Here is a 24,880-nt window from a genome sequence, read left to right as displayed (position 1 = left end):
TCCCATTTCAGGTGACCACATGCTAGCTGTGATTTGTCCAGGCTATATTAGTTGAAAACAACAGTCCTTATTCTAGTACTGATGCTTTCTCACAATTAGAAAAGAAAGGGCATATTGTGGCATGAAGAATCTCTCAAAACTAAGCATATTTACTTTGGTCATGATGTTGAATTCAAATGAAACCATGTCTGTGGTCCTGTGCTCTATAATATCAGCTTCCCATATGACACAAGGGAAACACCCCCAAAACTGCACCAGTATTTTCGTCAGAATCCAGTTTAACATGTTATCCTTGTAGCAGATTTAGAAGGGCTGATGAGATCATAAGCTTAATGCTCTTCTAAATGCTGGTGAGACTTGAACTTTTGGATAAGAAAGTATTTATCCTACTCCTACAGCAGTATATAATGTTAAGCTTCTGTAGACCTTCTTATCTCAGGTTCTGGAGGTGGTGTCCAAACTTACACTGAGTAAATGTTACGTGTGTTGCTTTATTCCTCCACTTCTCAGAAAACTGTGCTGTGAAAGTAGAAGGACTAGAAGGTGATGCACTTTGCAAACAAGAAGCAAGGCTGTAAGACCAGGCTCCATGTGGACTTTGTGTGACCATCCTCTTCAGGCAGGATGTGAGGACATTTAGAACTCTAATCCTTGGTTTCTCCTAAGAAGCTGGAGGCTGTGATAAGTATGTGTCAAGATTTTTGTGAGATGGATTAACTCCCTGTGGGGAATAAAGTGAGATCATGAAATGTACTTAATTTTATCCTAAGTTGCACTCACATTTGTGTCCCAGAGGTGAAAAGGTTTTATCTCATCCCACTAACTGTTTACCTCACTCTTGGTTAATGGGAGCTGTATAGATTTTTTATTTCTCTTTTCTCATAGCAAATATCAGAATAATCCTGGTTTAGAAATGTATTATCTGACAGCAGAAACAAAGTGTTAACTCAAACCAGCTGCAGCAGGTCCTCACTTTGAGTCTTTAAGGTCTCTAACTAAACCATTAGCCCATGGAGTCATTGATTTAGAGGACAGACCTTGCTCCCCATGCATTCAGCCCTGCCACTTTGAAGGGGTAGAAATGGAAAACAGAATATATTTCACAGAGATCCCACTTTCACCTCTCCATTTGAAACAGAAAAAACCACCCTGGCTGGGCACATTCCTCTGGTCTGAACACTGGAAGGTGCATATCTGTGGGAGTTATTTATTATCTAGGTATTATTGTGAGACAGCGTGAGCTTGTACCAGGGGTCTGGCATGCTGTGAGCAGGCTGAAGTGGGTACCAAATAGGTGAGATGGATGCAGGAGCATCTCTTCAGGCAGTTTTCTATTTGTTTTATTGTGTGTATAAAATGGACACTCCTGTCCTCAGCAGCGTGGGGGCAGGGTTTAGCACAGTGGATCAACCGGGAATGTCTGTTGTAAAAGTCTTCCCCTCTCTCTTGGAATGCTGTGGTGGATAAACAGGCCGCCTGCGATGCCCCAGAGGCACACAGCAGGTGAGGATTCAGGGTTTCATGCTTTTGGAGTGCCAGGTGGGGTTTGGGAGGGTCTGTATATTTGCCTGATGCTATTGTTAAGATTCTTTTCCAAGGGGAAGGGGGTGCTCAACCCCATGTGCCTGGTGCTGCTCCCTGGGTCTGTGTGTGCAGAACTGGGCCTCGGTATTTTTATAGAAGGGGAGAAAGCAAACAAACCAAATCAACAGATGGAACTCCTCAGATGGAAGGGGACATAATGGTTATTTATTTAAAGAGCTGCTAAGGTCTAATGGAAATTTTCAAGAAGTATTCCATTTAGAACTAGCAGAGGTTTATTTAGCCCATATTTTCTGTTTGTTTTCAGTCATTTTTCATAGCAAAGAACATTTGCTAGGAGTGCTCATTCCTATAGCATCTTCAACTGTGTATTCCCCAGCACTGCCCTGGTTGCTACGGAGACAACAGAGATGCCACAAACAGCAGAAAGCTGTTCTGATGTGGAAGCAGTGCACCGAGGAGAGAAATGTCCCTTGGAAACATGAGATCTTACAGCCCTTGTAGACAGGCATGGAAAATGGGTGAGATCTGCAGGACGTACAATGCGCTGGACCCTGAGGCTAAACAAAATGTTTCCTCGGAGTTGCTTCCCTGTTGCCAGCTGCTTTTCAAGCTGCAGAATAGCCATGAACTGTACTGCTCTAGACTTGATGCCAAAGAACATTTTCTACCTGGATTTGAATAATGTGAATATATTAATTAAAGTTGATAATGGCTGATAATGATTTCCATCAGCAGTAGAATGTTGCTATATTTATCATTATCTATGAGATTCTCGTACCTAACTGTAATTTACAGAGAAGGCTTGAAGCAACGTGACTTGCCATCTTAACAACTTTTCTGATAACACCTTTAAAGACACAGAACATTGTTTTTTCAGCTGACAGGTTCATTTCTCAGTATGTGAAGGAAAGCAAAGAAAGGAAACCAAGACCCTCAGGTTTTGCTTTAAGCAGCTTACACTTGAAAAGGAGTAAGAGACTGGATCCACACTGGCAAAAATTGGAGAATAATTTAGCATTTGTATTTATTATGGACATTGCTTTGCAGAACTTTGACATGGTTTGCTGACAGAAGTAGGGCTTCATGTAAAGGGAGACGGGGAGAGGGAGAACAGAAACTCTGTGCCTTGGTCCTCTCTAAAATCCGAGAGGAAATAGCTCTGAGGCATGGGGAACTGCACCCCAGCTTCCCTTAGGCTATGCTCAGGGACCCTTCAAAATGGGAGATTTGGCAGCAAGAAGTAAGAAACGTCTTGCAAAAGCCACAGAGGGTGCAGCAGGAAGAAGGCTGGAAGATGTCTTCCATGACCCACCTCTTGGGCTGGAAGGTTGGGCAAGGACTGGACTTTCCCTCAAGGGCAAAAAGCAATGACTAGATCTTGCAAGGGAAGCACCCAAGTCCTCACACAGTGGATGATCATAAAGGTCTACAACCCAGTGGGGTGGAATTCATGGGATTGTGCTGGTACTATCCCAGTCTGGGTGCAGGAAGCATTTCCCCTGCTGCTGCTGTCCTGGGCTCAGCAGGCTCCTGCTGGGACAGTGCCTTCAAGAATTAAAATCAGAGCCAGACACTGAATGTTAGCCAGTCACTATGCTTTCATGGCAGTATAAACTAAAACCAGCTAAACTATACCTAACTTTAAAAATGCTTTTTTACACCAGTCACTGGACATAGACATGCAACTGAAAATTCTGGGAAAAAACCCACCAAAATAAGCGTTTCCTATAAAATAGGTCTTAGTGATATAAAATTTAAAAAATATGAATCCATAAAATATGCAAACCCAACACTTTTAGCTAGTGTGCACAAACCTCAGACACGTCAGTAACTCTCACACAGAGGTCAAGCCAGTTTGCAAAATAAAATAGGAATAAACTATCCAGGAAGCTCACCATCTCTCAAAGCTGATGATGTAACTGCTGCTGGGTTCAGCAGATCTCGATCAAAGGCAGAACAACAGGAACCTTCTTAAATATTTGTTGTTAAGGTAAATCTAAAATGATTGTCTAGCACAATGTTAATTACATTGTACAGCAATCAAAACAGAGACGCTGAGTCTAATGAATTCCTGCTCTCACCTTTGGAACAGAACTCGAGTGTCTTGTTCACCTCCTTATTAGCCCATAAATATTCTAATTAGGAAGCAACTCCAGATGAATAGGATTAGCAATAAGGACATTTTAGACTAGGTACACAAGAGATACTCAAAACTCTCATGTCTTATCTAAGGCTCTCCTGACATTTATAATCATGTAGAAACACTAAATTTACATAGCTCTGCCTAATTAGACATGGTTGCAATTACGTTTGTGGGCTTCCTTTTTTTCCTGCCCAAGTATAACTTACACTGTCAAAACAGGAAGCAGGAACTCAATAGAAGCTCAGCAAAAAATAAAAGTATTTTCTGCTGTTTATTTCTTCCTGGTTTTAATTTGAAATTCGTATTTCAAAGCAATTTTTTATTTTTTTTTAGATCCCAGGCAAGAACGGGCTGTTACAGATCCAAGTCCAGATCACTGCTGCTTTAGATGTAAAAATGTGCTTTTTATAGATCAGCAGCATCTCAAGAGCAGGCACTAAAACAGGCCAAATTCTGCAAAAGGTGACACACGCTCTGCCTGTAGTAGGTGGGTTGCTCCTGCTCTTGATAAGAGCAGGAAACAAAGAAACTTGTTTCCTTTGAGGACTGTAAGCCCCCTAAAATTCTCATCCTGCTTAGTATTCTGCTGAATGCCCTGTGGGTTTTTGTTTCAGTCCCTCTCCCCAGCCTGAAAGAGCCTGAGTCTGACATTTCTGCAGTAATTCTGTGCTTGCCTTCCTTGGCCTTCGGAAAGATGGTGAGAAGCAGGTAATCCATCAAACTGTATTTTCCGTGCAGCAAATGCTGGCATTATTGGGCAGGAATTTGATAAATGATGTGTACATTATAACTGCATTTCAATATATTGTCTTTGATGTCTACAATCACAGACAGAGTTCCTTCACCTTTGCTCAAACATTAATCAAAGTAAATGATATGCACTCAATTCAACATGCTTATCCATTTCTGCTTCAGAACTAAACTATAATCATGACAACTCACCTGTGTCGGCAGACTTCACCTGCACAGAGCTCAGGCTGCAGTCAAGCTAGGTGGAGATGGCCAAACATTTGTATAAACCCTTGGGATTGGCATATTAGGAAATTCCCAGAGCAAACTGCAACACATCCATTTTATTAATTGCTTATGGTCTAATTCTCTCTACTCCTAAATACTTTGTTTATTAGAAAACCAGCATCTTATCTGACTCCCATGTCACGTTTCAAGCTTCACGCAAATGATGCCAGCAGAGTTACAGAGCCCTTGGAAGCCAGGCTTCCTGGTGGCAAGGATCACTAGCTCTGGGCACTGCAGTACTGAAGATACCTTCTTAATAATAAAGACTCAGGAGGGATGAGAGAGCAACCAAAGAAAAAAACCTCCTGTTTACAGCTTCACTGCTTGGAACGTGGGAGAGGTGGTGAAACAACAGTTCTGCTTGTACAGGTTTGTAAAAACCAGACTCAATCAACTAAGAAACCAAGAATCCTCCTTTTAGCAAACTGAACAAAAGCAGATCATGCAGCAAATTGACTCTGTGAGTGCTCTGAGACTGTTTAATGCAGTGCCCAGAGCAGTAACATCCCCCAAGTCTTCGGGTAACCCAAAGCCAGCTGAAACCCAAAGCCTCCTGAAGCCCAGCTGCAGCCTTCCGATGAACTTTACACTCAGGCTCCACTAAGCTACAAAGAGCTGGCACGTTCCTGAATATCTGCATGAAATAAGTGCAACAGCCTGCTTCTAAAAAGACATAACTGGCATGTTTTCTTTGGCTAGGACATCAGCCTCATGCCTGTTTCCTTATCAAGCTTTCTGATCAGGAGTTGTATCAGTCCAGGTAGTTGGATCTGAAAGCTTATGATGACAGGCCAAGGAGCTGAAATGAAATCAATAACCATACAAACACCATTCCCATCCTCTGCTTTGTTATATTTAAGATCAATCAATATGCATAAACGACTAGCGACAGGCACATCTGCACTAGTCTACCACATAATCAACTTTGCCTTGTCTCAGCTTAATACAATTTTCCACCATATTAGCAGTCTTTATGATATCCTGTCTTTTCAAATAGACGTAATTCAGAATCGCTACATAGTTCAATTGGATTATTTTAGTTGCACAGACCCCCACTCTCGCACATACACACGCACAAAGCCACTCTTCAGCAGCAGTCTCTCTTCATTCCACCGTGCTTGGGATTAAAGCCATATTTAAAGTGGTTGCAAGGAGGTGACATTCGAGGCCATCGCCAGCTTTTACCAATACCTCTGGCAGGAAAATTTATGTGTGTGTGTATACGTATACTTAACAGACTGGGAAAAGAAATGAACCAACTTATCAAATGCCATGCTGAAGCATCCATTAAAAATTGCACACACTTTTAATGACTTGGGTGAGGGTTGCTGTTGCATAAATTTATTTAACGTTAATGTCCCCAGTTTGCTGTAAATTTCACACTGTGAAATTACCAGGGCAATTCTAATGGAGCTGAAGCCTCCAGCTGCACTCTATGATAAAGGAGGAAATAATTACGAATTCCTCTGGGAAGCCAAAGAAAGTCAAAGATCTCCTTCGAAACTGCTCCCAGATGAGCTGCTCATCAGCGAGCTCTGGGGGGTGCAGAACCGCTCCCCAGCACCAGGGAAAGCACAAAGAGCAGGATGCTCGTGCTGACAATGACTCCGGCGCCAACATTTAATTTGAAAGGTTTGAAAGCTGGTGTCTGCAACAGCTTCTGCTAAGATATGTATGAACAGTCAAGACAGAGCACGGAAATGGGTTTTATGTTCCAAGTCAGGAGGATGCTGTGTAATTTTACATCTAATCACCTAACACGAGACATAACCACCAAACACACAGCTCCAAGAGCCTGTGCCTGAAGCTCTGACAGATGCCTGTAGCATGAGAAGATGCTGAGCTATGCAGGTTGTACCATCTAGGATAGCATTTTCTGTATCCCTTTGATTCAGAGCTTATAGCCTTTGCCGAGAAGAGTGGAAAAAGGATAAAAAATAGTAACTGCAGAAACCCCTTTGCACCAATCTCCTTAATCTTCCATCCCTGCAAATGTCCCTTCCTCCCCTTTTGGTTTTATCCTCTCTTGTTCTCACTTGTATCTCCACGTTCATGGAGAGGCAGAAGGCTTCAGGACAGACATTTCCCCTTCTCCCTTCTTCCACATCATTACAGGCTCCCCCAGCAGCCTCGGCTGTGAGCAAGTCAGGGCACAGCTGGAGACCCCAGCCCCTGCCTCCACCCCAACACCACACTCCTCGCCTGGCAGTCAGCATCCTCTCTTCAGTCAGCTTTGAACTGAGACCCTGCAATGAGTGACCCTGTAATTGGTCAGGCTGCACCTCTGAAATGATAAAAGAACACATTCCTGGTAAGGAAGGTAGAGAAATGTAAGAAACAAAATCACCTAATGGAACAGGCAGACAGCATTTATTCAGTCTCTCCCTGTGCATCACTCGCAATAACGTGTTCCAGTGTACTTCAGGCTTGTTTCCCAAGAACAAATATAATTCTTATTTATAATGCAACAAAGGATAAAGCAGGTTTCCTGATTCTGATAAGTGACTCTGTGATTATTTCTTCAATAAAAAACACCATGTCTTTCAGATAATTCTTTCACATTTTACTGTGGTCTGGATCAGAGAAGGTGCAGATGAGCTTCTCTGCACCTTGAGTTACTTTGCTTATTTTCTTATTTATAAAACCCAGGGACCCACTGGAGAACACGTCAATGGTACTTAAGGACTTTTGAATGCTGGATTGAACTTCGAGGTCTGGACTTGCAGCACTGTAAAACCAATGCAGAACTATGGAGAACCTCACTGTTTATCAGGTAATTGCATCCTGTGAGATGATAACACGGTGACAGAGGGCTTGCAGCGTTATCACCGCGGATCATGACACAGCCCTCACCTTGAACAGCAATCATCTGGCTTCCCAAATAAGCGGCGAACCAAGATGCTGCTGGGAACTATGGCTGCAAAACACCAGGACAGTGCATTAGCATGCTCCAGATGTTGGCTTGCTGTACCAAAATGGGGTGAAAAATGTTACATGAAATGCAGTTACCTGCTTGGGCTTTTTACCTGCATTCAAATCCTTCTAACAAAAAATGTACCATACTATTTTCTCCATCTTCTTTTAAGGTAGCTGTCACCATACAATTTAAAAATACCAAACATAGTAAGAATGGGAACTTCAGTGTCAAAATGTCCCATCGAAATTCAGACACCTCCTTCTCACAGTCTGTGCAATACTGCGAAGCCAGCAGGGCCTGGACCTCACTGGAAAAAAAATCCCTAAACAAATTCTGTGTTTATGTAATGATGTATTTATTTAGGGCCACTCCAAACACATACAGCTGGTTAGATTTGAAAATAACTGCATGTGAAAATGCAAACAATAATTTATGTAACTTTAAATGAGTTTTTGCAAGATGTTTTGATGTGTTTTCCCTCAATGCTCCCCTGCACATCTGCTTATTAAGTATGTCATTTAGCTTATCTTACTTCCTATGGATGTTGTAAGAAAAGCACCATGCCTGTGCTCCTCTCTAAACCTGTTGTGATATAGCATCTGGGGTCAGCACAATAATGCGAAATCCATTTCTCAAATCTGTCAGTCAGCCTTTGAAGATGCTAATACTGCAGGCAATGGTCACTCTGAGTTACATTAATAGGCTCTTACTGCAAACAGTGGAATTAGTTTTCAGAAGAACATCCCTAAATACCCATTTTGATATGGTAGGATGACAGTAGTGGCAGAAACCATATAGACAGCTGAAGAGGCCTGAGGATGAAAACTGGTGGAGAATTATGACAAAGTGGTTTTTCATCAGGAGATGCCAAGAGTGAAACTGCTCCCAAGGAAGGACATTCAAAAAGTCTCCCTCACTTGGAATTCATTTTTACATGGCAAAATAGTCCCTTTTAAAATTGTTTTAATGGTTTGAGAGAACTTTGAGAAAAATTGATCTTTTAAAATGTCAAACATCATTTTAGCAGACCAATATCAATGTGACATTTCTGCAGCTATTAAAACAAAAATGTTGATTCTCTCCATTTTTTTTTTTATTTTCTGATAGGTAATTACAATTTAAAAAATTCATTATTTTGTCCCAATCTGGGGGTGGGAAACTTCTGTGGGGCATTTCCTGCCTAATCAGGATCATCTACATAAGCGATTGCTGGTGCTTCAATTTCTACTCCAATGCATATAGCCAAGAGATTCTCCAGCTCTCCAGTTTGGGGGTTCACAGCAATGTTGCCATGGCCAAAGGAGCTACCATCAACCCAAAGATCCATCCAGCCTCCTGCAGGTTGCCCTGGTCTTTGAGCTGTTTTCCTAACACTAGTGAAGTTTGCTCATGGAAAATCGGTTTGTCTGTATGTGCTGCGGTCAGGGCAGTGACTGCTTTGCAAATGGGGGATCTGTTGAGGTCACACAGTCATTCAGTGCATCTCCGGAATAAGCCACTGGAAGCTGCCTCCCTTCCCATCTGTAGGGCAGATTTGCCAGTAGTAAGGAGTACTGGTAACCTCTCCAGATTTTCTCTTTATGCTCAAATATGCATTCATTCAAACCACATCTAGCTGCTGATTTACAAACAAATACTGTTCATTATGTTCTCTGTCAAACATCATGTCTTCCAATATCAAACATTAAAGGGGGAAAAATGCACATAATTCACAAATCTAATAACACATTTCCCATCACACTCCTCTGCATTGCCATGGCCACGAATCAGCCAAGATGAAAGCATTTTCAGGGCTGAAGTTTAATGGCTAAAATAATTGCAGAAGCATATACATCTCCAAAACAAACCACTTCCAGAATGAATAATGCTTGGAGTATCCTCTCATCTGCTACTTCAGTTCACCTCAGTACAAGTTCCCCTGTGAGCAAAACACATACAATATATTGTATTGTATTTCAGACACTGCAGATCTCTACAGCTGGACCAGCTCCACTCTGCTTCAAGCAAAGCAAAGGGATTTGCAGAGAGAAGGATGCTGCTGCCCTTATTTCTCTGAAATTCACCTTCAAAAGGTGAAAGCAACACTTCCGAAGTAGGCATTTTATTTGGCATATTCTTGCTTGGGTGGTATCAGTTCCCTTTAGAAAAGCAACTATTTACTAGAAAAGCTTTACTGACTCTACAAGAGTCACTCGCTGCTGACTTACAAACCCTGCTTCCTATCCTCAGGCAATAGGAACGGCCTTTGAGCATCTGCCCAAACTTTTAAGCATTTAAACAAGATCCTTTCTCATGAACTGAGATAAATTCCATGTTAGTATGAAGCAAAACGGCAACCTGTTTTTCAGAGATCTGTATAAATTAAGACTGGAAGGGCCATCTGATTGAATGCCTGGATAATATGAGTCACTGCATTTTTATTCAATTAGCTCCCCTTCTAAATTTTAGCCATCAGATTTGAGGTCACTCAGTATGTGACCTGTTTACTTTAACTGAAAGCTACATTTTCTTTTTTGGAAAGGCATTTGGAACAGAATGCATTGTAAGTGCAAAAAATGAATAGCTTGAATAAAACATGATTGTACTGACACATACTCTACTTAATGAGGATTTCTTCCACTTTATTTTTTTTTTTAATGGAATAACAGAACAGCAATGAAAGGAAAATATTTAGCCTAAAAACTGGGAGAAAACCCAGTGAGGTTACCATGACAAAAGAACAAACTGCCTCACTGTTCTGCTACTACAAGCTCCTCGTTGCTTTAATGTGCAGTGCTGGGAAAAAGAACACACAGCTCCTTCCTTCCAGCACATGACACCGTGCTGGCCTCATCCAAGACACCCTCTCTCAAACTGGAGTGAATGGAGAATATCCCAGACCTCAGCACCTGATGTTGTGATTATTTATAGCCCGCCTAGTGATGCTTGGAAGTGTCTAACAAGATGAGCTCACCCCTTCAAAGAGCACCTTCTGCCATCTTTTTGGATACTAATTAGTACAAAACTCAAGGAATAAGACAGCATTTGTGGCACGGAATAGCAAACTCCCACATTTTTGTCCCTGTGCACAAATTTCTGCCTTTTTGTAAGTGCTACATCCTCAGCATCTATATACTCCATGATTCTGGCACTGGTCAAGTGCTCAGATGAGATGTACTATAAAGATACTAGATGTACCTCCATTTTAACTGTATTTTACAAAGCACATAATAGTCACTCCATTGTTTCTACCAATAACTTCCCATTTTAAGAATACTTTCAGAATACAAGCCTCTATACCTGGTCTCCTGACAGTTAAGATGCCTTTTTCTTAGGCTCTTTTAAGACAAGTTATTGCTGCAGACTGAAACATCCTGTAAACTCATTCATGCTCTGGCAGATGTGTTGATGGTAAGATTTTGCTAAGAAATGTAGCCCAAGATGCTTATAGAAATTAGCTGTGTTATTAAAAAGATAGTAGTAGTGTAGGAAGAAAGAGTTAACGGAGCCTCTCTATAAAATGCTAATAACAGACAATGGTCTGTGGATAAGTTAATTAGTGGAGCCAGCTTCTGCTTAATTATTTCACTTGACCTGCTACAGATTTAGACAATAATCCCTTTAGAGAGGGGAAGGTGCTGTTGGAAAGTATGTGATGTACTGGAAATAAAACTTTAAATCTGCCTGAGCTGAGCAGGTAGTCTTCTATCTGAAATTGGAATGATACACTCTTCTCCACTGTAAGACAAGCTCAAATGGAAAAAGAAATGCAGGTCTGAACCAGAGAGATTATGCTAAGGACCTGGTGAGCTTTCCACTCCGATACTTAACTTTTTTTTTCCTCCACCCTATTCAGCTGGGATTTTACTATTGAATAATGTATAAACCAACCTACTGTAGTGTCCTGGGTTCAGCAGTAGCAGTCATGTTTTTTTTTCCTTTGTGTTAACTGGTGCAGTGCTGTGTTTTGACTTCTAGTTTTGAGAGCGGCGTTGGTGAGGCCGATGTTTTCGGTTGTTGCTGAGTGGTGTTTACCCTGACCAAGGACTTTGTGAGGCTCATGCTCTGCCAGGGAGGAGGGGAGGCTGTGGGGAGGCAGAGACGGGGCGCCTGACCCGGGCTGGCCGGGGAGGTATTCCATACCACAGCACGTCATGCCCGGGGTGGGGGGTAACTGGGAGTTGCCCGGAAGGACACGGGCTTCCGGGTGGAACTCGTTTTCTTGGCCGGTGGTATCGTATTCTCTTCCCTTGTTATTTTCCCTTATCATTGTTTTAGCTGATAGTAGCGGTGGTGATTTGTTGCTGGACTGTTCTTGTCTCAACCCGTGGGAGTTGCGCTCTCTCGATCCTCCTCCCCGTTCCTCCGGGAGCGGGGAAGGGGAGAGCCCCGGTGCAGGGAGGGGGGGGGGAGATGAACACGGACCTTGATTGTTGTCAGCTTGGCACCACTCACTGGGAGTGAGTGAACAAGTTACCTGACTGGGTTTAAACCACGACAGTTCTTTTTGGCGCCCAACGTGGGGCTCGAGGGGTTGAGATAAGAACAGATCTGACTGGATTGATAGTCACTCGTCACAATGCTGATTTATTGGCTCTCAAGGTTTTTCCTCTTGATCTCACAGTTTCAGTATGAACTAGAGTCAAAAGCAGCCAAGTGGTATGCCACGATTGATATTGCCAATGCATTTTTCTCCATTCCTTTGGCAGCAGAGTGCAGGCCCCAGTTTGCTTTTACTTGGAGGGGTGTCCAGTTCACTTGGAACCGACTGCCCCAGGGGTGGAAACACAGCCCTACCATTTGCCATGGACTGATCCAGACTGCACTGGAACAGGGGCAAGCTCCAGAACACCTGCAATACATTGATGACATTATTGTGTGGGGCGATACAGCGGAAGAAGTCTTTGAGAAAGGGAGGAAAATAATCCAAATCCTGCTGAAAGCCGGTTTTGCCATAAAACGGAGTAAGGTCAAGGGACCTGCACAGGAGATACAATTTTTGGGAATAAAATGGCAAGATGGACGTAGACAGATCCCCACAGATGTGATCAACAAGATAACAGCAATGTCTCCACCAACTAATAAGAAAGAAACGCAAGCTTTCTTGGGTGCAGTGGGGTTCTGGAGAATGCACATCCCAAATTACAGTTCGATTGTAAGCCCTCTCTATCATGTGACCCGGAAGAAGAATGATTTTAAATGGGGCCCTGAGCAGCAACAAGCCTTTGAGCAAATTAAACGCGAGATAGTTCATGCAGTAGCCCTTGGACCAGTCCGAACCGGACCAGATGTAAAAAATGTGCTGTACACTGCAGCTGGGGAGAACGGTCCTACCTGGAGCCTCTGGCAGAAAGCTCCAGGGGAGACTCGAGGTCGACCCCTCGGCTTTTGGAGTCGGGGATACAAAGGATCTGAGGCCAGCTATACCCCAACTGAGAAAGAGATACTGGCAGCCTATGAAGGGGTTCGAGCTGCTTCGGAAGTGATTGGCACTGAAGCACAGCTCCTCCTGGCACCCCGGCTGCCCGTGCTGGGCTGGATGTTCAAAGGCAGGGTCTCCTCTACACATCATGCAACTGATGCTACATGGAGTAAATGGGCTGCACTAATTACACAACGAACTCGAATAGGAAATCCCAGTCGTCCAGGCATTCTAGAAGTCATCATGGACTGGCCAGAGGGCAAAGATTTCGGAATGTCACCAGAGGAGGAGGTGGTGCGTGCTGAAGAGGCCCCACCATATAATAAACTGTCAGAAAGTGAAAAGCAGTATGCCTTGTTTACTGATGGCTCTTGCCGTATTGTGGGAAAGCATCGGAGATGGAAGGCAGCTGTATGGAGTCCTGGACGACAAGTTGCAGAAACTGCTGAAGGAGAGGGTGAATCGAGTCAATTTGCTGAGGTGAAAGCCATCCAGCTGGCCCTGGACATTGCTGAACGAGAAAAGTGGCCAGTACTTTATCTCTATACTGACTCATGGATGGTGGCAAATGCCCTGTGGGGGTGGTTGAAGCAATGGAAGCAGAGCAACTGGCAACGCAGAGGTAAACCCATCTGGGCTGCTGCACTGTGGAAAGATATTGCTGCCCGGGTGCAGAATCTGGTGGTGAAGGTACGTCATGTAGATGCCCATGTACCCAAGAGTCGGGCCACTGAGGAACACCAGAACAACCAACAAGTGGATAAAGCGGCTAAGATTGAAGTGGCTCAGATGGACTTAGATTGGCAACATAAAGGTGAATTATTTTTGGCCCGGTGGGCCCATGACACTTCAGGCCATCAGGGCAGAGATGCAACATATAGATGGGCCCGTGACCGAGGGGTGGACTTAACAATGGACACTATTGCCCAGGTTATTCATGAGTGTGAAACATGTGCTGCAATTAAACAAGCCAAGCGGTTAAAGCCTCTTTGGTATGGAGGACGATGGTTGAAGTATAAATATGGGGAGGCCTGGCAGATTGACTATATCACACTGCCACCAACCCGCCAAGGCAAGCGCCATGTGCTTACCATGGTGGAAGCAACCACCGGGTGGCTGGAAACATACGCTGTGCCCCATGCCACTGCCCGGAACACCATCCTGGGCCTTGAGAAACAGATTTTGTGGCGACACGGCACCCCAGAGAGAATTGAGTCAGACAATGGGACTCATTTCCGGAATAACCTTATAGATATTTGGGCCAAAGAGCATGGCATTGAGTGGGTATATCACATCCCCTACCATGCACCAGCCTCTGGGAAAATCGAACGGTACAATGGGCTGTTAAAAACTACACTGAGAGCGATGGGTGGGGGAACTTTCAAGCATTGGGATACACATTTACCAAAGGCCACCTGGTTGGTCAACACCAGAGGATCTGCCAACAGGGCTGGCCCAGCCCAGTCAGAACTTTTACATATTGTAGAGGGGGACAGAGTTCCCGTGGTGCATATGAAGAATTTGCTGGGGAAGACAGTCTGGGTAATTCCTGCTTCAGGTAAAGGCAAACCCACTCGTGGGATTGCTTTTGCTCAGGGACCTGGATATACTTGGTGGGTAATGCGGGAAGATGGGGAAGTCCGATGTATACCTCAAGGGGATTTGATATTAGGGGAAAACAGCCAGTGAACTCAATTGTATGCTGTTGCCTGCTGTGTAATGCTTTTATAGCCCATCAACTAGATGTCTCCAGGTCACCAGCGACTGGCCCTGACTTCCCTCCAGCCATCATCCCAACAGAGAATGAACTTGGAACATCATGGACCGAATGGACTCGGCAGCATTATAGGGATTGGTCCATGCACTAAGAAAATGATTTTTTTTCCTCTTGGTCTGTATGTATATGGATGTATATATGTGGGAGAGCGATGGTGTATTGAAAATGTGGGATCTGAGCACGACGTGAATGGTATGGAATAAGGGGTGGATAATGTCCTGGGTTCAGCAGTAGCAGTCATGTTTTTTTTTCCTTTGTGTTAACTGGTGCAGTGCTGTGTTTTGACTTCTAGTTTTGAGAGCGGCGTTGGTGAGGCCGATGTTTTCGGTTGTTGCTGAGTGGTGTTTACCCTGACCAAGGACTTTGTGAGGCTCATGCTCTGCCAGGGAGGAGGGGAGGCTGTGGGGAGGCAGAGACGGGGCGCCTGACCCGGGCTGGCCGGGGAGGTATTCCATACCACAGCACGTCATGCCCGGGGTGGGGGGTAACTGGGAGTTGCCCGGAAGGACACGGGCTTCCGGGTGGAACTCGTTTTCTTGGCCGGTGGTATCGTATTCTCTTCCCTTGTTATTTTCCCTTATCATTGTTTTAGCTGATAGTAGCGGTGGTGATTTGTTGCTGGACTGTTCTTGTCTCAACCCGTGGGAGTTGCGCTCTCTCGATCCTCCTCCCCGTTCCTCCGGGAGCGGGGAAGGGGAGAGCCCCGGTGCAGGGAGGGGGGGGGGAGATGAACACGGACCTTGATTGTTGTCAGCTTGGCACCACTCACTGGGAGTGAGTGAACAAGTTACCTGACTGGGTTTAAACCACGACATGTAGTCAGAGGTGGGATTTCAGGAGCAACTTGAAACAAATGCAACCAGACTCTACCAGAACTCTCTGAACATACTAAAATGTCTGTGAAGAAAGTAAAGGGTCTATAGACTATTATTACAGGTGGGATTTTCTTATAGGAGAGGCTCTGAAGATTTCCAGATTTCAAAAAACAGGACTGATTAGGTTGGGTATCAGTCCTATTCTCTCTCAGACTCTATAACTGGATCCAATTACACTCAAAGGTTAGTTTTATCCAGTTTGGGGGTGAGTAGGTCAACCCCGAATCATGCAGCTTTTCAATAGCATGCCCAAATATGAGTAAGAAGTTATTACAGATTAACATCTGAATCAGTACAATCTCAAAATCAAATGGAAAAAGAATTAAAAAAACAAACTGGGAGCTACTCTGGCAGGGCAGTAAATAGCATTATATGCACTGTCTGAACATGAGGAAACTCTTTGTTTCAGCCAAAGGGCAGGACTCATTCTTGGAATCAGCTCCATGGGAGATGTAAGCTGGCTGTAGGTTTACTTCTATGCACTGGTTCTCTCTGTTCTACGGTTAGAGCATCCGTCTGTCTGCATCTTCAGAAAGGACACACATAGGGACTCAAGCTGAAAAACTTCATAGAGCAACCAGAATGATAAAAGTAGCACTCTGGCTGATCCTTGTTATTAAAAACAATTTGATGGGGAATGACAGGACAGGACCAGTGCCAAGACAAATGCAAGCTGTCTGTGGCAGATCACCTTGTCAGATACCTACTGGAGAGAAGTGCTCTGGTGCTGAGGTGGGCTCCCTGTCAGCTCCTCTAACAACTGTGTTTCACTGGAGCACAGGGATTATCATCCTCATCAGGAAAGATGAAGCCTCTTCAGCAACTGGTCTCCAAATGTGAAACCAACTTCTCAAGAGGATCAGCATGGCCACAAAATCATGAGTTATTCCTCAGCCCTCACAAACAACTATGACACTCGCCTCCTTCGAAGGGCAAGAGTGGAGAAGAAGACATAACATGTACTGGTCACGATCAAGGCACTTTGGCAATGCCAGCAACAAGGCAAAGAATTACTGAAGAGAAGTCCAAAATTAGCATTAACAATATGGGTAGGACCACTTATCTTGGTGACAGGTTTACCATGAATTTCTGAATCCCAAAGGGTTTATGTTGCATAGATTGAAATAAATGGAAGAGCCTGATAAGGTTTCACAGAAACTATCAGACTGAGCAGCTTGCTTAACCAAACTGGGTCTGCTCTACCATGTTTTTCCAGGGCATGCAAATTGCTCCTTTGCCAAAAGCAGAGGTTTCAAGGATTAAATGCCACATATCTATTGGTCAAGGATTAACAATATGGGCAAACATACAGTGTGCTCTGCCTGTCCAGGCGGTATGATTAAATAAGTGTTTGCTGTGCTTATGTCCTTCATTAGCGTTTATCTTTGCTTGTCAATGTTATTAACTTCCTAAACCCCACAGTGATGACAGGGACATTAGTGTCTAAGCACAGGGACAATAATGAGTGAATATGTGTGGATGAAATCTCAGTGAGACTGAGTTTACACAAACTCACATTCAAATGGTGCCAACAGATCATCACAATTTGTACAACCAGTTGGTCTCCAGCCCATTATATTTGCGTCCTGATCATCTCGCTGGTGAATTATTTTTGGAGGTAAATACTCCGGTTATTTTCCTATCTACTCACAGAACTTCCACACATTCCAAATTATTTACTGGCCTCTTTTTTTTTGAAAGCCCTTTTGTTCAAGGCCAGTTTGGATGGTGTTTTGAAGAACCTGGTCTAGTGGACAGTGTCCCTGTCTGTGGGAGAGGGCTGGAACTGGATGAGCTTTATGCTCCCTCTCAATCTAAACCAGTCTATGATTCTTTAGAAGTTTCTCCTATCATCTCCAAATCATCTTTTTTGTTTTAGTGAAGCACATACTAAAGCTATCATCTTCCAAGGCCCGTGCCTTGGAGCCCTTGCTCTATTGATTTCACTGGTCTACCTAGATAGCAGGTTTTTATCTAGGAAAAATAATGAAAAAACCCAAACCATTTCCATACACACAGGCTCCAACACCTGATTGGCAGCATCATATTTAGAAAGTTGCAGCAATCATGCAGAAGACTGGAAGGTACAGAGGATTCTGGAAACACCCAGCAGAAAGACACACAGCCACTGCTATTTGAGAAACACAAACGGGAAGACATATTCTTTTCAGGTACTGTAACAAGGCTTCAGAAACACTGATGAAATGCCCCTCACTTAAAACAAACAACAGCATTTCTACAATGAGGCTTCATTCACATCTTTCTCATCCTGCAACTTGGGCTACTGAGGAATCCATTAAGCAATGCTGGACCAAGAGCACTCAGAGCAGATTCAAGCTCTCCCCATCTACTAGCTTCTGGTATCTCGAAGTACTACAAGTGGCCCTCCATTGTGTGCATGATGCATTTCCACAGGCACTAAATGAGCTTAATAAAATGAACCTTCTTCACTGATGAGTGGCAGTGCTCCTCACCATAATTTGCTGAAAAAGGTCATTTTTTGTCTGTAATAAGAAAATGAAATGCATGCTGGAATGATGGAGCGAGCTCAAATCAGTCCTACATACAATGTGGAAATGTAAATGAGAATCAACCATAAATCTACTGGCTAAATTCAGTTTATGGCTAATCAGCTCTTCCTTTGACAGGATATGCTGCTGTGGAAATGGGATAATTTTATAACTGAATAATTTAAGTAGTTTTATCTTTAAGTAACGATTTCAGGCATATTAATATATAAAGCTTTAGTATTTATATTTCTGTTACATGGACCTGAAGAATTATAAGGTATCAGGAATAACACAGTATTCAGTGATAAATGACATTTATAGAGTGGCTTTCATCCCCTAGAGTGACTCTGTGCTCCACAAATCTCTGGTATGGCACGTGGCAGCCAACGAAGGCAGAGCCTGCTGTATGACAGCACTGGGGCAAGCTGCTTCTCAATAGCAAAGGGAAACTGTCCAATATATTAAGCCCAAGGCTAGAAGGGACAAGGGGATCAGAGCCTGACCTGCTGCTCAGAGAATTCTACAGTATTTTACCTGCACATTCCTGTTAAGGCTCTGGTAGTTTATGTCTGGCTTGAAGACAAGCTCCACAGACTTATAACCATTATTTGAATGCTGTGAGAACTGGAAAAGCCACTTATCCTTAGAACTCTGTTAAAGTCCACCATTTCAGTCACTGGAAAACACTTTGAGAGCCTGTGAGTTTGGAGGCTAAATACAGTAGCTTGGGGTCCAAATTCATAGAAATGGATGTGCCTCACTGGCAAAATAATCACTAATCTCTCACTCTCATTCTCCTCCTGTGAGTTCCAGCTATGGATGCATTCTTTTGCATGTTTTAATGCAGTGATGTGGGAACTTCATCTTTAAAAGCAAGATATTTGTGGCTCAGCAGAATCTAACTACCTTGGTTTAGTTCTTTTCTGAAAAAATAATGGAGAAAACATGAAAACCATAATTCCTCTCACTTTGAAGAACTCCTGTAACAGATACAAATAACAAACATGGTGCACACTAGATTATGCCTGTCACAAGGTGACATCCTCTTACCAATTTTTTGCATTAGCCCTCACTGCTCTTTGGAGATGGCTAATTTAAGTGAGGAAAATGGGAAACTTTTAGGATGCAGTTAAGCAATTTAGATGTCACTTTCTCTCATTTTTTGTGTTTTGTCTGTACACATACAGGACTGATAATCTGCACAGATTCACTCATCTATTACTCACATCGTGTCAAGATTCTTCAGCCTCATGCTGCAGCAGATGTTCCTCCAGCCCTGCTCAGAGGAGGTGGCACAGGTCTGCAGAACATCACACTGATATTCAGTGAAGGGAAATAATTAACGTAGGCAATGATAATTTAGGACATAATACATTCTTTTTGTTATATTCCAGGGCTGGAAAAAGGATTGAAAGCTGCTGGACTACTCTGTCAGAGGAAAGTTTCCTGCTACAAAAAGCAAATCTCAGCCTGCAGTACTTGTTGGCTACATTTAGTAGAGTATGTATACAGCATATAAGAAAGGTATAAGAAGTAAGGTATTATAAGTATATAAGCAAGTATACAAGCAAGGCTCAGCCTGTGTTACCTGTTGGCTACACTTTAGAGTATGTATTCTTAGATTATCAACTGGATGGAAGAGACAAACCCAGATTAAACCCACTGTATTCAGGTGATCTCAAACTAGTGGATTGCTGTCTATAGAACTGTTTCACAAAGGATAAATTATAGCAATCTTAATGGCCAAACTAATTCCTATCACCAGTGCAATGCCTTGTTTACTCTCAGCCAACATTTGAAATGAAGGAACAAAGCTTTGGAAAGCTGCTGCAATGACCTGGAGATAAAAGTACCCCAAATAGTTACTACTGATGGTAAAACCCAATCCTTGCTCAGTTTTTGGAGGAGCAGAATACTGTTTGTTTGTGTTTTTTTAATGTAACATTTCAAAAGTATGTTCTATGAGAAAAGTTGAGTTGCTCCAAAACCAGTGTTGGAAAAGAAATCAACTGTCTCTGCTAATAAGAACTTTTCCTTTTCCCCACAAAAATCCTGCCATTTCATTCATAAATAAAATAAGCCACTAACTCAGCTGTTGGCAGGCTCTCCCTTTTATCTTTCACTCACTTGAGAAAGAGTAGCAACATCACGTTTTTGGAAAGCCAAGTGCAGTAATCATAGAATCGGATTTCATGTATTTTTAAAAGCATTTGCAGCAGCTGAGAGCCAATCACTTTTAAAAGAAATATAAACATAGAGAAATTCGGAAGAAACAACTCCGAGCCTGACTTTCTTCATTCCTTCAACACGAGATGAATGTGCTGGGAAGGGACTCCTTCCCCAATGAGATTTCAAAAAGTTAGCGACATTATACTACAAGCACCACGTATTATCTCAAATAAGCTTGCACGACATTTGAGCTGTCTCAACATCTACTGGCCTGGCAGCAGAGTGTGGGATCAGCCAGCTCCCTTCCTCTCATTGCTTTTTTCTTCCTCCTGCTTGCTCAAAGTCTGTGTTCATAAAATATTTAGGGGAAGCTCTTCAGAGGCTGATATTGTCAATACTATAGCCCCAGTGCAGGTTTACTGTACTACTGAGACAGATATTCTGCCACCAGAGAAATCAAAAGAGCTGATGGGGTTGAATTTCTGCCCCAGGACCTTACTGTCAGACTGACAGTCTGGGCTCGAAGCCTGCCTGGGACACCAGGGTAAGCAGTAGCAGACAAAATGAGCTAACACACAGAACAGATGTGGTCCCTTTTGCATGGGTGTAAGGAGAAATGTTACTTAGAGTGGATAAATATGAATGAACACAGAAATGAATATAGAAATGAACAGAATGAAATATATAGAAATAGAATGAAATATATATAGAAATATATAGAAGAATATAGAAACAGAAATATGAATGTTCTGCCTGCTTCTGAGCCCCAGCTGGGGACAGGTCACTCTTTGTTACCTCTTACGATCTTCTTCCCACCGAAAAAAGCAAGCTATGACATGGAATTCAGATGCACTGCTAAATTAAGCTATGAGTTAGGCAGCACCTCCGAGTAGTACCACCCATTTCTGCAGCAGCCTGCCACAAATTCAATAAGCTAGTATGGTCCTCTCCTATCCCCTGAACTTTGTTACAACTTGTTCATCTCATGTGCTCACAGCCTTCCCTACTAATCCACACATTCTGTGCTCTTAGCACTATTTGATCTTTCCCTCCTAGCTTCATTAAATCAGCTACAGATTTCCTACATTTCCCTGTATTAGAGCAAGTATCTGCTTTTAACATTTTCAGCTAAGCCTGGCTGCCTGAATTCACCTTTGAACCTCTGGCATACTCTAAATCCCTGTCTTTTTCTCTATTAGTTCAAGGGATGCACGTTCCTTTGTTCCGCCTTTGGCATTTCTCACCCTTAGGCATCCAGGAGCTTAAATCAGGCTGTTGCTAAACTGTCCTCCTTTAATAATTTTCATGAAGTGCAGTCCAATTATCTCTATCTTCCTTGGGGATCCATTCAATTAAGCAGAGTCATAATGAGTGAATAGATACCATGCATTGTAACCATATTTACATCCAGATTAATGGGAACCAGATAAGATAACTTTAAAGCCATCACTATTATAACACCTTGGCTTTTGATTTTGTTATTTTCAGCGTCAGAGACATTTAGAGAGATCAGCACAATTTGAGAGGCTGAGTTTTTAATTTCCTCCTTGGTTGGTGGAAATGAGGGTTTAGAAACCGCAGCAAACTACATGAATTTGTCTTAAAATAGGTTCCTCGCAGGTTAACCAAAACACTTCTCATGACACAAAGCAAGCTGGAGCATATCCAGTTTCTTGGACACCTCATGAATTGCAAGTAACGTAAGAAACCAGTAACAGAGCCTTGGGCAACATGGCCTAGTGTGAGGTGTCCCAGCCCATGGCCGGGGGTTGGAACTGGATGATCTCAAAATCCTTTCCAACACTAAATGTTCTATGATTCTATAAATATTTAAGTAGAGATGCTGAGAGTATCAGGCATGCAACAGAAAGGTTGAGCTAGAAATACTAGTTCTGAAGTGACTTTTCTCCCCTCTGAAAGACAAATGCTGGATCTGGAACACAGACCTGTCTCAGATACAGAACAGCTTTGACAGTTATTTTCATGCCTGCTTTGAGGCACCTTTGCATTGCAGGAGGCAAGGCAGAAGGGTCCAATGGAGACTGAAAACCTGGTTCTGTTTCAACACAGCTTAACATAATAGTGTCATAGGCACTAATAAATGTGTCAATAGGCATTTGGAGAAATAACTGGTATCCAGGGAATTCATCTCGGTTGTAGCAGTTTCAGCTGAATAGGTCAGATTTGTTAACATTTTAATTTACACAAATCTGCATTCCAAGTACTGCTCTTCAGCTCCTTTTCCTAACAACAAGAAAATGTCAGCAGCAAAACCAAATTTACTCCTCTAATAGCCTTCTCCAGATTCCAGGAAAAACAAACAAAAACAAAAAGTCCCAATCTGTGCTACAGTTACGGGAGTGCTTAAACACATTTTTCAATTTAGACTTAACACAATTTTATGTTCATAAACCAGAAACTTTTGCCAATTCCAGATGTAATCCTGCAAGGCAGCACAGAGTGCTGGGAATAAGCATGTCTCGTAGCTTGAGGGCAGCTCCAGGATTGTGCCCAGAGCTGGTTGTTCTGCCTTCATCCAAGTGTCCCTTGCCCAACCTGGCACCAGCTTGGGACACTCAACGCTCTATTTCCATATACGATGTGCCAGCTTGCCTTGATTTCCCAGACCCAATGCAATAGGGGAACTAACATGAAGCATATGGTTCCCCTGCAAGTTTTTAGAATACTTCAGATGCAGCAAGACAAAACTGGAAAAAGATGATGTTTTGCTTATCCTTTCCCCCTTAATTATCCCTTCCTCTTTTTTTTTCAGCTGATTTACTAAGATTGAAACCTCTCTCCCACTAAGCTATCTCAATCAATGTCTCTGAAATAAATACAAACCAACAACCTTTCTCTGCCCATAAAGCCCTACCTCAAAATGCTGGCCCCCACTGATGTCAAGGGGGCAACAATACTTCTGTCGTTTCCATAAAATCAGCACTTCCCTGCCAGAATTCAGATCTTTCCTCTGAGTACCCTGCCACTGTCCATCTCCCTGAGGGCTGCCAGCAATCTCCGCAGCACTTATTTCTCCTCTTTGACTACAAGCACGCTGCAGGCTTCAGCCCTGCCTAGGATAATCCACCTGCTTAAGATTCAGCTGACTTTCTGGTTCGCTACATAAAAAGAGCAGAGAAAGGTCAAATCCGCCCCAGGTTGTGCTAGCAAAGCCTGCCACATCAGGTGGGAAGGAACAGGCTCTGGTGCTCCTCCAGCTCTCCTTCTTGTCTTCACATCTGGAATGCTCTTCACTCACCTGACCTTCTCCTTGGAAAGCTGTTTCACACAGTGCCTCCCCCTGGGTTGGCTTGCCCTGAAACTGTGCCTCGGGCAAGACCCAGATCCACATCACTCCCAGCCAGCAGCCCCATCCCATGCTGGTCCCACTGCTTGCTGCTGAGCTGCTGCCAGAGCTTTTATCCCCTCTCAGCAGTAGCTCTGCAGCAGCATTTGGGATTCATCCCAAAGCTGCTGTGCTGCTCTGAAGCCAAAAAACCCCCTCTGAGGTGCTGGGAGTTTTCACCCTTCTGAGCTGGGTGTCCCAGGCAGGAAACCCAGGCATCAGCCTGCATGTTGGGCATCCTGCTCATGCCGTCCCTGCCATCAGTCATGAGGGAGGAAGGGAGAGAAAGGAGAACAAAACCAGTTTCTGGTGCATCCTCCCAGGAATGCCGCACACAGGGCTCTCTCAGAATGGATTTCACTGGACATCTTACCTCTGGGGACTGCTCGAACTTAAAATATCTAAACCTAAGACTATGCAAGTTGTCACTTTTGTATCTGCTTCATGGCCATGTGGCTGTTTGCTTAATGAACAAATGGTCCTTCCCATCATTTAGTTGATCAAGATCTACTAATTGCATTGGACAGGCAACACTCTATGAACCACACAGGCCAGTGGAGAAGAATTTCAGTTCTGGGATTCTCTCCCTTCACACCCATTGATCTGTGTCCCCTTCTTCCCCAGACACTCCAACCCATCACTGATGCTACATTGATTTTTATTTAACGTGTGAGGTATAACTGCTTTGTCCCTGAGCTATACTCACAACTAGAGAAGGCAGAGCTCTGAGAATCATCCACTGACAGAGCGTGTTTTTATCAGTAAAAATGAAATTTCTCCTGCATTTGGAAAAGCTGTACATTCTAAAACACTGGGAAGAAGAGGCATTAAAAGCAGAGATTCACGCAAAACCAAAATCACTGGAAGGCATTCTCCTAGTTTGGAAATGACACAAAGATCATGACACATGCAAAATGCGTTGAGTATAGGCTGTGTAACTCCTTCCCAAGGTAATACACAAGAACTAAGCAAGATAGGTCTAGAAAGGGCTATCGATGTCTGGCACTTTGTCCCGCAATAGAAGAACAAATGCCAATTTACTCATCCTCTTGCTCCTTCTGGAATATTTTCTACATCTTTGAGTTGTACAAATTTACGCAAGAAAAATATCAGCTTCATGAGTTTGAAGATTCTCCCAGGGTTTCATCGACTGGATATGGATTCAGACAAAAATACCACA

The 24,880-nt window shown here is 43.3% G+C and overlaps 1 protein-coding gene across 5 annotated transcripts in view; it reads right to left on the bottom strand.

The window, feature by feature from the left end:
• CDH4 (cadherin 4) overlaps positions 1 to 24,880 on the bottom strand; it is a 458,588-nt gene that overhangs the window by 58,187 nt on the left and 375,521 nt on the right. The gene's annotated exons all lie outside the window — the stretch shown is intronic.

Source organism: Pezoporus flaviventris, unplaced genomic scaffold (genome assembly GCF_033815535.1).
Source record: "Pezoporus flaviventris isolate CSIRO_AGI_PZ_B2104156 unplaced genomic scaffold, CSIRO_AGI_Pfla_v1 ptg000213l, whole genome shotgun sequence".
Classification (NCBI taxonomy): Eukaryota; Metazoa; Chordata; class Aves; order Psittaciformes; family Psittacidae; genus Pezoporus; species Pezoporus flaviventris.
Note: the sequence above shows the minus strand (reverse complement) of the source record. Positions and strands in the feature narration are given on the sequence as shown.